Source organism: Meriones unguiculatus, chromosome 7, assembly GCF_030254825.1.
Source record: "Meriones unguiculatus strain TT.TT164.6M chromosome 7, Bangor_MerUng_6.1, whole genome shotgun sequence".
NCBI classification, from domain to species: domain Eukaryota; kingdom Metazoa; phylum Chordata; class Mammalia; order Rodentia; family Muridae; genus Meriones; species Meriones unguiculatus.
This window is the reverse complement of record NC_083355.1, coordinates 63,473,985-63,488,262: the sequence shown is the minus strand read 5'-3', so window position 1 is coordinate 63,488,262 and position 14,278 is coordinate 63,473,985.

The following is a 14,278-nucleotide window of genomic DNA, read 5'->3' as shown; positions in this document are numbered from 1 at the left end:
GGAGGACCTCCCCTATCAGTGGACTTGGGTAGGGGCATAGGAGCAGATGAAGGAGGGAGGGTGGGATTGGGAGGAGATGAGGTAGAGGGCTACAGCTGGGATACAAAGTAAATAATCTTAATTTATAAAAATAAATAAATTTGTTTAAAAAGGTAAAAACTTCTATTGATTAGGTGAAGTTATTGAAGTATTATAAACAGTCACGGGAAACATTTAAGCAAATGTCAAAATAAAGATTCAGTAATCATGGTCAGAAAACAATCAACTTAAATTCAACTTGATTAGACCCATTATTAAAAAAGAAGTAAATGATAAAAGCAGTATACAGTGTTTTATTAAGTTTATCTTTAAAAAATGGGATTTGCCCCATTAAATCACCAAGTGCAGCTTTTACAGTATAAAGGAGATATTAGAGTCCAAAAATTAATCCTATCAACCTTTTTTTTATGGAAACCAATGTTTCTAAATTATGCACATAGGTACAGGTTCAATTGTTTTGGGGCCCTCTCTTTCACTGAGCTGTGTGCGGATTAAAAACCACAGTCACCCTAGAGCCCCTGCACAAATGTAGCCCATGGCAGTTCAGTGTCCAAGTGGGTTACATAGTAATGGGAAGTGGGACTGCCTCTGACATAATCTGATTGGCCTGCCCTGATTGATCACCTCCCCCTGAGGGGGAGAGCAGCCTTACCAGGCCACAGAAGAGATGACAACGCAGCCACTCCTGATGTGATCTGATAGACTAAGATCAGAAGGAAGGAGAGGAGAACATCCCCTATCAGTGGACTTGGGAGGGGCATGCATGAAGAAGGGGGAGGGAGGGTGGGATCTGGAGGGGAGGAGGAAGGAGCTTATGGGGGGATACAAAGTGAATAAAGTGTAATTAATAAAAGTTTAAAAAACACAGTCACCAATGTTGAAATAATAGAATATTCACAATCAGAGAAATATAAGCAGAAGAGGCTAAGCAATGAGATTGCAGTTATAGTCCGCTGCTCTAAACAGAAATTAAAACAAATTCAGAAACGTCCTGTGAATAATTAGCATTTTAGAAGTTGAGTTGAATGTAGAAAGAGAGCATTTTTAATATACAAGATACTCTTTCTATGTTCATGAAGTTTTCAACTTATAATTGCATGTAGGCTGTTTATTTTAGCAAATAAAATGATGGGAGAATTGTGACAGTAAAGCTGGCAAGCCACAGGAAGTGTTGGCTCCAATATTTGAGACTGGCAGTGGGTTATACAATGTTTGGGGACTAGCAGCTTCCAAGATTTATCTCATGGAGTTCATAATGACTATTGGAACTCACAGAGAACAGCATTCTCTGTGTTTATACACCCACTGTGTGTGTGTGTGTGTGTGTGTGTGTGTGTGTGTGTGTGTATGTGCTTGCATGTGCATGATATGTGTGCCTACATGAGTGCCTGTGTGCAGAGATGAGGGGGTGGCGGAAGGAGACATTAACGGAAGGAGACAGTACACTGAACACTGAAAGGCTGCCAGTGACTGAGAAAGAACACAGGCATTCTTTCATTGGGGCAGTTATGCCTTTGGTGGCAGCCAAAGCTTTAAAAAAAAAAAAAAGTGCTTATGCTTTCCTCTGTGAAGAGAAAGATTTTCATCTTTTATGAGGTGGTCACAAGGTACCAGCTGTTGGAATGAGCTTATTTATTTATTTCAATTTATTTACTTTGCATCTCACCTGTAGCCCCCTCCCTTGACTCCTCCCAGTCCCACCCACACTCCCTCTTCTCCCCCTATGTCCCTTCCCTAGTCCCTTGATAGGGCAGTACCTCCTCCCTTTCTGTATAACCCTAGCCTATTTATTTGGCAGTGTGCCTATTGAATGTGAGCAAGAAATGTTCAGTTTTTCTTCATTCTATTTGCTTTTTTATCTTTTCCAGTGTCAGTAGAATAGCTAGTAGAAATGAGTGGCCCATTATTGTTTGACATACAACTGTCTTATAGGTTCCAATACTCAATATTTGTCTTTAATATTCTTAATAAGTGCTGCCTATTGTATACATCAGTTTATTAGTAACATATTTTAAATCAAATAAAAATGTAACAAAAACAATGGTGTAGCAATATTATGAAAAGACACTCACTCATGCTCAGACTATTCTTAAGGATTCTACTAATGAACACTCATTTTTTTTTTTGCCTATTTTTTACCCAAATTTTGAGGAATACATTGCATATGGTAATGAAACTCATGCTTTAATTTTGCTTTACCTTTCAGCATGGCATAACCGATTTCAATATATTTTCTTTTCACTATACGAAAATAATTTTTACTGCAGTCTTTCAATAGACTTCATACTTTATTCTTATCTTTTATTTTCCTGATTGAAACTAGACAGGTTTAAAGCAGGAGTTCAAAAAGAAAGGCCTTTAAGGTTATTCCCTGCAGACAAAATGCGCTTCAAAATACAGGAAAGAAGATTCTGGGTTTTAGAATTTAATTAAGAACAGAAATTTTAGAGCTTGTTTTCCTCCAATAATTTCACAATGCTTCATTGTTCTCCAATATTTGTATCTAGTTATATTATCACACTCTGTGTTCTTCTGAACACTGAGTAATTTTTCCACATTATTATTTGAAGCCTTTAGGAATTATATTTTTTTTTACTACACTAAGATTTTGAAATATGGAACATGGGACTAACACAATTTGTTTTGCTCTTGGTGTTCAATTAAAATATTTCTTTCTTGTTTTATTTTATGCTTCTTATTTTATTTTTGAGATTATAATATTTTTACATTTTCTTCTCCTCTTTAAAACCCTCCCTTTACTTTACTACTCCTTGCTATCTTTCAAATATTTAGTATCATTTGTTTCATTAATTTTTATTGCATTTATGCATATCTATATACATATATATTCCTAAATATAACCTACTCGACCTGTATAATGTTACTAACATGCATGTTTTTAGGGCTGAGCTTTGGTATCAGATAACAAATTGTTGTGTTCTTCTCTGGGAAAGACTATTTGTTCTGCACCATTTTTTTTTTTCTTTTTTCTTTTTTCCAAGGTACTGCTGTATAGTCTAAGCTCAAATCCTCCCGCCTCCATCCCCTAAGAACTAAAACACACACTTAATTACCACATCTGGGTAATTTTCTTGTCCTTCAGAGTAGACCAGACATGTCTTCAGCAGCATGCAGTTAAACCTAAGGGAGCTGCCCATCAATCATCCTCTTTGCTTCCTCCCTATTCTCATGTTTTCTGAGCTACTTAGCAAACTCCACACATACCAGAGAGATTAGATAAGCAGTCCTTCGTATTGTCTGGCAATGACTTTATTCTATTGCATAACACGTGTTTAACCTGTTCATACAGCGAAACCTACTTTTTAAGATGTTTCAGACTCCTCCAGAGGATGTGGAGAGGTAGGGACAAGAAACACCAAGCTTCTTTCTCTACAATCAGTCCATGAAAGGAACAACACTTGGAAGATGATATCTCCTATTCAAGTGAGCACAATATATTCTAATAAGAAAAGTGACAGTTATGCTGTTTAGCAACAAACAAAACATAAAATTAAAAATTTAGAATGATAGGATTATTGGCTTTTCAAAATGTACTATACATTCCAAAAATCGAGAAGGGTTTTGAAAATCTTCATGACAGGAGAATTGCAAATGTTTGGGAAGATGTGTTAACCTGACTAAACACCCATACACATGAATAAACCGAAACACCATGTGTTACTCCACACATAGGTACACTTACTACTTCTGTCTTTGTGTATCAGTTGACATTAATTAATTTTTTCATTTTCATTAACTTATTCATTTTATATCCTGATTGTAGCCCCTCCCTCATCTCCTCCCAATCTCACCCTCCTTCCCTTTTCCTCCCTTTCCCTGTTCTCTAGTCCTCAGAAAGGAATAGTCCTCCTCCCTTACCATCCAACCCCAGACTATCAAGTCTTGTTAGGTTTGCTTGCATCCTCTTCCTCTGTGGCCTGGCAAGGCCACCTCACCCGGGGTAGGTGACCGAAGAGCAGGCAACAGAGTTCATGTAAGAGACAGCCCCAGGTCCCCTTACTAGGTCACCTACATGAAGACTGAGATGCCTATTGGCAAGGATAGCATGACATTTGCAGACAAATGGATGGATCCGGAAAACATCATCCTGAGTGAGGCAACCCAGAACCAGAAAGACAGGCATTGCATACACTCACCCACAAGTGGGCATCAGCCATACATACAAGACAACCTCACCACAATCCACAAACCCAAAGAATCTAAGTAAAAAGAAGAACCCCACGGAGGATGCCCACCCCTCCTTCAGAAGGGCAAGTAGAACAAACACCGGACATAGTTGAAGAGAGGGAACAGAATGGGAGCCCTCCACAAATGTCTCTGAAAAATTCTGCCCAGCAGAGGATTGAAGCAGGTGCTGAGACCCACAGCCAAATTAATTAAAAAATAAGGATAGAGAACTCCAGGGAGGGAAGCAGGTAAGGTAACTGCAGAACTTCACTTATCCTTCTGCTTCTCCAAATCAAATCCCTCAGCACAGACCCCCTCCCCAGCTCATCTCTAGTGGGTCACACAGATCTTCCCCTTCTAACCTCTCTCCTCCCACTATTTGCTTTATCCCAGCTTCCAACTCTACCAGGAACTACAGGCCACACCTGCCAGGCAAGCAGGTGTGTTGACTGAATTACTACTTCCTCTATTCCTTCAACTTCAATACCTGAATTTCATGCCCACCTCTGCTGCAGCAACACTCCCCAACTCATATCTAAAGGACCCTACAGACATTCTCTTCCTAACCTCTCCCTCTCTGCTCATTGCTTTTTCTTACCACCCAACTCTGCAAGCACTTCCTGGGAACCAGCAGGCCCCTCTAACCAAGGAAGCAAGTAGGCTAACTACAGATATTTACCTTTCCCTCCATTCCTCCAAGTCCAACACCATAGTCCTGCTTCCAGCTCTTTAGCAAACCTACTGCTGCCTCTCCTCACTCTCTGCCCCCAACCCCAGGAGACAACCCCAGCAAACCATATCCTGATGGAACACCTGCTTTCCTCCCTCTGGGGAAGCTGATCCACTACCTTTCCCTATTCTTAAGTCTCAAGTCCCAGTCCCCCAAAACACATTTTACCTGTAACCTCCAGTAACTGCATCTAAAAGACCACAGAAGGTACACCTTCAAGCAGCACACATGCTCCCCTAAACACCCAAAGAGGAAACAGAAAGCAAGGAATGAAATACTCACTCAACAAAGACAAGATCAGATATCAGCACCGATAATTATAATTTCCAATCCTAGATGCCTAAACACCAGTGCAAAAACACACATTCCATGCCCTAAATTTCCCATTCTACACTGTGTTCACTTTAGTCCAAACATTCTGGTAAATTCTATTTTTATTCTTGTTGAGTTGAAAGTATTTCAGTTTTCCTTGGGACTTCTTTGACTCACACATTGTTTAGAAGTGTTTGCTTTAATGTCCAAATATTTTACAATTTCCCTAGCTCTCTTTCTGTTTCTTGTTTCTAGATAGAATTTTGTTTTGATATTCTTTCTAATTGGTTAAGACAAATTTATGACCAAGAATATGGTACATCACACACTGTGCTGAAACTCTTGGAAATGTCAGATACTCCTATCCTGCTCCTAAACACAACAGAACAGAACAACAACAACAAATGGTATAGCTTTTGGTTACTAAATGTGAAATTTGCTATACACTTTGATTTAATAAGTGTGTAAAGGGGGTTTCAGGTTATTGCTTTTTTATTATCTCAGTTTCAATTAAGTTTTAAACCTTATCAAAACCCTCTTTGCAGTAAAGTATGTTTGGTAAATTAAACCAAATAAATTTCTCATATTTTAAATAATTCTTGAGTTAACCCTTGTTAGGTGTTTTTTTAACATCTTCTTAATGTTAGGTATTAATGTATTTAGAAGTCTTCATGTATGTTAGCAAGTGGAACAGGTTTTAGATGTTCAGTTTTTTCCTCTTATATTCTTATTACTAAGCTTGGAGGTCAGCTTTATACTAACCTCAGTGATGTTTTAAATGCTGTTTCTCAAAAGATGATTTTTAAAAGACATGTAGAACACAGGAATTATCTAGTCTTCGAATGTTTGATAGAAACCATGGATGTTGTTTTTTTTTTTTTTCATAGACATCATATATGCAGTTTGCTTGGACTATCTTTTTTTCCCTTTCCTTTCTGTACCTCATAAACAATTGGCAGAATTCTTGACTACAGTGTGGGCGTCTTGACTCCAGCTGTTCTTGGACAAGTAGTTGTTGCAACCTTGGAAATTTAAACTGATTTTTATTGCGTTCTCATGAGAATTTGTGTCTCTCAGGCGCCTGTTGGGAAAATTCAGCGACTAGGATGATGCAGCAGGCAGAACAGGAAACATCCGGATGTTTCTTGCAAGGATTTCCTTTAATAAAAGATACGTGGAGTTTGGCAACTGTCTGCTCTGTATCTTGGCCCTCCATTTCCATGTCCAATCTCTATGACAATATAGAATTCCTCTTCTTGCCACTAAGAATCACACTATAACTGTCCTGCATACCGCATACTTTCAGTGGCTGTTTATAACAGCAAGAGTCACAGACAGATTTCGGATAACCCACTGAAAGATTCTTGCAGCAATGTCGTCTTCCAGGGACGTGTGCTTTCCAAACTCTTCACCCTAAACCAGCTGAGCTGTTGACTTCCAAGAAAAGATCCTTAATCTAACACTTGTCATAAAAATTATCCATATTGCTGTCCCCCGGCCACTTTTTGAGGACTGTCAAAAAGCAGATATGTAGTTTGAAAATTAGAAAGAAAAAACACAAGCTCATTTCAGAGAACTCTGATCTCGTATCTCTGTAACAAAGAGTACAATCTCTTATGTAAGATAAATTTTAGAATGATTCTCATATGAGGTAAGGATTTTTTTTTTTTTAAGTTAAAGGATATACACACTTTGGAAACTCATAAAATTCCACTTTCATAAAGCTACTTCAACTTCAGTTCTCACCCATATCTCTAACTTAGCCCGAAATAGATGGTTTACAGCATAGCATAAGTATTTTAAAAAGAACACACTTCCACATTTTTATTCAGAAATTGGAAACTACTTTCATTCACTTTATTACTATGCATTATTTTGATTTCAGCAAACAATAAAAAGTAATAATCTAGACATTGCCTGTCTTCATCATAGAATCTGTTTGGATTTTGTCTCATAAATAAGCATGGAGTTTAACAATGCTGATCCACGAGTCATGGAAAACTCCCACAATAATTAATCAAAAGGCAGTTGTTGAAATTACACAGTTCACACCAAACCTAGTTTAGATCAGCTAGTGAGGATTCACATATCCATGTAGTGAAGATGTTTATTTTCCTAAGAAAGTCTCAATTCTTTATTCATTCCAACGTATGTATTTTCCTTAATATTGTATCAGAATTATTTGTCATTACAAATTAACCAATGTGTTTATTCAGCCATTGTAAGAAAAGCTTTGATCTGAATGCACCAAGACAAGCTTCCTGCAGTCTTAACCTTTTCTCCTTATGGAAAAAAATATTTTCCAGTACACATTCAAAGTTGTTTTGGAAAACGACAAAACTGCTTTCCTCCCTTTGGTTTAATGACTCATGCCACTGAAATAAGGTGGAACTTAAACAGTTGAGAAAGGTTTGCATACTTAGAGTTGACCTTAGCCTAGATCACACCAGAATGTAAAGGCATTAAAAACTATGTATTTATTCTCTTTTATTATAGTTTTAGTATTGTCTACTTAGATTCTATATCTAAATTTAAGATCAAAAACATTTAATTGTTCTTTCTAATTCCTGCCATATTTTCCCTCCAAATAAGAAGAACTGTCTACTAATGTGTAATTTCCTTCTTTCTTAATACATTTGCTCTAGCTAGGTTAACAAAGGGGTTATATTTATTAAAATGATGAAGTGAATATTTGCATTAGCTTCCATTTCTTGTCCAAATGTGAGTAAATCAACAATAATTATTTTAGCTAGTGTAACAATAAAAAGTAAATTCCAATTATAATATGTTTTTGAAAACTGGAAAGCAGATAGGCTAGAGAGCTAAACTTGAACTGATAGCAAGGACTCTCAAAAGATCAAAATGAATGACACACCAAGCACGACAGAATAGGGAGGTGGGGCTGTGGGTTGAAAACTAAATGAAAGTCTTGTGAAAAAGAAGTTAGATTCTCAGATTGTCAATATCTTCCCATGCTGCTAGACAACAGCTCTTTCTTTCATCACCTCAGCAGTTTCAATCTCTGCAACATATAAAATATCCTGTCACTCCAATGAAGGACCACAGGAGTTTTGCCTCTTGGGCAGGAGATTAAAAGTACCTTATTGAACATTCTAAATAGTCGAACTAGTCAAAGGAAGAAGAAATAAATACTGCCTGACTGTGGAGGTTTAGAGACCACGCCACAGGAAAGCGCCAAGGCAACAACCACTTGCTTCTACACAGAGCCTTCAACGGTTGATCATGCTTGAATCCAAGACAGAGGAGGCAAGCTTCCTTTAATGTTCACACAAGAGGGCAGACATTTCAGAAATTAAAACTAGGATAATATTTTTAAAAAAGATTCACTAAATTAGTAAAGGTTGGGAGATAAAGTTATTGAGTAGTAATTAAAGAAGATAAAACAGTTTTCACAGAATGGCTTAAAAAGAATGGCTCATAAGTGAAGCAGAATAAAAAGCACGTCACACGGATATATGAAATACAGAAACAACTCTCAGGTGCCTCACACTCCCTAAAGAAGATTATTATCTTTCTAAAGTTCCATGCACAATGAATGTGTGTTAAATTCTAGTCACCTTCAGAAAAGTTAGCTGTCTAGATGTGCTCCACAACACTGCAGAATTAAATGACGGGGGGTGGGGGGAAGATAGGAGGCATCAGTGAGAGAAAGAGCAAAAGCAAGAATACATCAGAAAGCCAAATCCAAATTCAGATCTCCAACCTACAGGTTTAGCAGTCTCTGAGATTAAATCAGTTACTATAGGATTCTAAGTGTATCCCTCCAAGAAGCATAGCAGTTCAGTTAACTAAGAAAATACTGGAAAATATGGAAAATTGGGTTCAGAGAATTCTTATGCCATAGTTGCTAAGGTCAGAACCTTAGTCCTGATATCTTTAGCAAGCCAGGCACAAACACTTGTCCTCAACAAGCCAACTAAAGAGTCAAGTAATGAAAAGCACAGAAAGAGGCATTCAATGAGGTCACATTGGCTAGAAGAACAAATAAAGATGTACAGTGACACCCTTGGTCAATTATGTCTTAGGGTCTTGACATGAGGTTTAGACTGAAATAGAGACTTAGGGGTATGCATAACTAAGCAGTCATGGTCAAGATTTGCTCCGAATGGTCATTTATTGATACATCCTTGTCTCAAATGTACTCTCCACTGAAGTGCTCTGAGATATTTATCAGTGCTGTGATAGATCTTCCTTAAAGACCAGTTCCCTTTTGGCTGGTAGTAAGCTTCAGTCTTTTCTTCTTTCCAGGATAATTTTTTTTCCTGTAGTCTTTTCCTTTTTTCCATGATAAATTTCAGCTTCTATAGTCAAACGGAGGAATACGAGTATTTCTCTTTAGAATGTTTTTATCAGTTACAGCCCTGCAGTTTTTCTGTCACTCTAAATTACTCTAAAATGCAAAGCATATTTAAAAGAAAAACCAACTCTCTTGAGAGATGAGTCAGGGGTACATGTATCTATGAAAGGGTGTTGTCTGAAAAACAGCCCAGCTTTTTATTTAATAAAATATTGGAAAAATAAAGGGGTCAAAATTTAAACATGTCAATTAAAAACATGCTGTTAATGTCTAATCAAAAAGACGTGGGGAAGTAGGGAGTAGGAAATATGTGTTCAATAGAATACTGGTTTAGTAACAAGCCTTGCTGTCCTTTTGACTCTAAATTCTGTGTGTGTAACTTGATGAAATAGGCAACTATAAAAGGAGAAAATGTGAGCACATACTTCATCCAGAATTTTCTGGGGAATTGCAATGCCAAGCAGCATGTTCTACTGGTTCTCTTGCGCCCCGTATTACCTTGCTGTGACATATCTTTGTTGTTTTAACAAATAATTTGTCAGGACAAATTCAACTTCCCTTGAAAGAACAAATTGTCAGTTTTTGATCTATGTGGCTTGTGTATTAGATTCAGCTTGGATATAAATGACAGTCTTGAAATTATACCTGGAATTATTTTTCTTCATTCATATGTTAAAGAAAATAGTATTGACTTTCTTTCTTTTTTTATAGGGACATGCTATACCATCTCCCACTTTATAAAACCAAGAACACTGAGATTTAAAGGAGTTTTAATATGCAGTATTTACTTAACCTGACATTCCAAGGTGCAGAAGATAATTGTGGTTTTGCTCACAAAGACTTTTAAAGATAAATATTCTGAAAATTCTCGAAATTAGTTAAAGGGAACAACTTGAGAGAGTTAACTGTGTCATTCTACCCACCAGTGACTGTTAATTATAGGAATGTTGGTGGAAGCGGAGAATCATGACATCTTTTTCTTATAAATATCAGAACATGCAGTTATTCATTTTAATCACTTTACCTATAATGCACCTAGAAAAGCATACACTTGTGTATATGAACTGCACCTAGAACATTTTGTTGGTTAGCATAGTTTGCTGTGTTTTTGCCACTTTTTCCCCAGAACATAAAATTCTTGTTGAAGCAATCCCTCTCCATTAATAGACCCCTTGGCTCATACCCTTGCTCTGGTAACAATATGTTCATTTCTTGCATTGATTCAGTTATGTCCCGTAACTGAACCTCAGGATTTTTTTTTTCATTATCTCAAACATGACTGTTCTCCTTCAGTTCACACTACACTGTGTCTCCCTTGCTGTCCTGCTGTTTCCTATCCTCTTCACATGATTTCACAAGACCAAATTATCATGAGTGCCTAATGGTCCGGTGGGAGATTTTGGAAATGAATGTTTAATCAAGGTCAAATATCATCCTGGGTTTCCAAAAGAATCAAGGACTTCATGAGTTTGAGATATTTACATATTCTTGCTTCCAGATAAACATTATATAAGATGAATGTGTCATATTGCCTTTGAATATTCAACTTTACTCTAAAGAATTGTAATGCATATTTGGAAGAAATACATAAGAAGTGTCAACTGTAGCTAATTTGTACTGAGGCATAGTATAAACAGGATGGCTTATAAATAGTAGAAAGTGCCGGAGCCAGCCCGGCGAGTCGAACGGTTCTTGAGTTGGGAGTGAGGATTAAAATTAATAAAATAAACACACAGCACACAGGAAACTTTTTAAAGGTCCAGACTCGACAGCCACAGCAAAAGGCAGACTGCTACAGCAAGCAGCAGGTCTCAAGTCTCTGCCTTCTCCTCTGCCTCCAGCCTTCTGACCACTTTATTTTTTCAGGAGTTACTTTTAGCCAGTAAAACATCTCAGAACAATAGGTTAATTTGCACAAGGAGCCTGAGGAAGAGGTGTAACCCTCACAAGCTATCCCACCTGTTGTCACAAACAAAAGGAGATGGACTTGCAAGTTCTCCTCTGCCATTAGTAAAGGCCTCCTAAAATTTAAATATCAAAGCAGGCTGCTGAGTCATGGCTCCCGACAAGAAAGTATTATTTTGTAGTCCTGGAGGCCGGAAAGTCCAATATCAGAATTTTGGCAGATTTGGTGTCTTATGAAGGGCCATTTCTGGTTTAAATGTAATATCTTCTTCTCTTTTTTTTTTTTTTTTTTTTTTTGTAAAATCTTCTTGCTGTATTCTCACACAGTGGAAAGGTCTAAGCAGCTTTCTGAGGCCACTCTGAAAGGACATGGTCCCTATGATCTAATCACCTCCCGATGATCTTAATGTCTAACATCATCATCACATTGGTGATTAGATTTCAACACAATACTTTAGAACACTTAGAACATTCAAACCATTCCAGACACAAAAACCAAGCACATGGCATATGGCATGTGTTAAGTATGGAGAGTGAATTGAACAAGCATTTTCGGAGACATAGGCAATAAGTTAGTAACCTGTGACACATATTAACAAATAAGAATGCTGTTTAAGGCCGTGAGGATGTGAACATGTTCCATCCTTGGGACCTCCAGAGATATGTGCATCCCTTTGAAGATTTCCAGTACTTTTTTTCTGAGTGCCTCATTTGCTTCCCTTTCCAAACCAAGCACAGACTGAATGCCACCACTACATTAAAAACTCTCAGAAAGTGGGTATCCTGACATATACAACCTTTGTTCCCAGGAGCATTAGGCATCCCTACGTGATGAGCATATATTTGAATAGCTGATAATGTTTCCTGGGCATCATAGTTAGAAGTTTATTGCTTCTCTTTTATTATCACTTTCATAAAATTATTCATCTGTGAAATACTTGTTATTAAAATTTAAGCATTTTTTTATCAATTTAATGTCTTTTGGTTTTATTGATGCTTAACCACAAGCACACAACATACACACACTCACACACACACACATACACACACACACACACTCAAACAAACATATACATACCACTAAGATGGAACTACTTTTACATAAAACAAACAAAAACTAAAATAAATTCACATATCTGTAATAATGCATTGTATCCATATATTTGTTATAATAACATATAGTATTGAGGCAGGACAGTATTGCAGGATAAAGCATTGCCTGTTGAGTCCAGTACTTGGATTCAGAACAGGAATTATAATTTATTAGCTCCATGGCCTTGGGAAAATTTATTTTATATCTGCCTTCTCTCAGTTCTCATCTATAAATGTTGGGAAAATAAAATAGAAATGCTTCAGACATAGGGCTCTTGTATAGAATAAATGAGTTAAGTCAAGCAAAAGTGCTTATGGCAGTGCCTGATGTGTAGAAAGCTGTCAACATATGTTAGCTCCTATTATGACCCTACAAATTCATCTTAAATGGATTTCTTTCTGTATTCTGTGTCCAAATAACCTTCCAGCGAGGACTGCCTGCTTTCTGAAGCCAGACTCCGGTCTCACATCCTCCCTAGATAAGCAAATACATACACAGCCATTTCACTCAGGAAAAGCTGAGAACAATGTTGCTGATCATTAACTCTAAGAATACTCCCCTCGTGTTTATTTAGTCCTATTGAGTATGTAAACCATTTTCACAGTAACTGCATCAGTTGATTTTTATACACCTCTGTAAGAGAAGCGGCCAGCTATTTTCTTTTATTTATTTATTTATTTTTGTTGTTGTATTTATTTTGTTTTGTTTTTAGCTATTTTCATTATAGAAACCAAACCACAAAGGGGTTAAAATTGCCCTAGTCACCTAAAAGGGATGCATGAATTCAGAACTTATAAACTCCTAACAATAGACTTTCTGGCTAACACTGGCAGGGCACATCATTTTTTTTCTTTATTATTATTAATTTTATGCAAACTATTTTAATCATATTCACCATTATTCTTTTCTCCTAGATCAACTCCCCCTTCAATACCAACCCATTTTTTTTTTTTGTACATTCAAAAACCAATGAGTATGGTTGCTGCTGCCAATGCACTCTCCAGTCTGTGCCTTTGTGTTGGAGCATGGACAACACATGAGGGGCCACACTCTTTGTAAAAGAAAACTGGCTCTCTCTTCTAGAGGCTATCAATTTCCAACAGTTCCTTCGCTATGGGTGGAACTTTGTATCCATCTCCACTCTCTATGATGGCATTTTGTCTGGCTTGAGCTTATGCAGGTCTTGTCATGCTGTCTCAGCTGCCATGGATTCATATGCACAGCTGCCCAGCTGTGTCTGGAACACTGTTTCCTTGTGGTCATTCACCACCTCTAATATCTTTTGCTCACTCTGAGGCTTGGGAAGAGAAGATGTGATATACATGTCCCATTATGGCTAGGCATTGCTCAGTTTCTTATTCTATGAACCTTGATCAACTGTGGGTCTCTGCGTTAATCATCATCTATTGCACAAATGAGCTTCTCTGATTAGGGTTGAGAAATGCACTTCTCTATGGATATAATAGTGTCAGTTTAGTAATGTATCAGTTCAGCAAATAATAATAGTACTTTCTACCTTATAGCTTATGACTTATCTAGACACAGATTACTGGCTCTGATATCAGTGGTAGATATGGGTTTCAACTTATTGAATGATTATTTAAATAGATAATAAAGTGATTGGTTACTCTGTGACATTTATGCCACTATTTCATTCACCATTGAGTATGCCTTGTCAGGCAGGTCATCATTG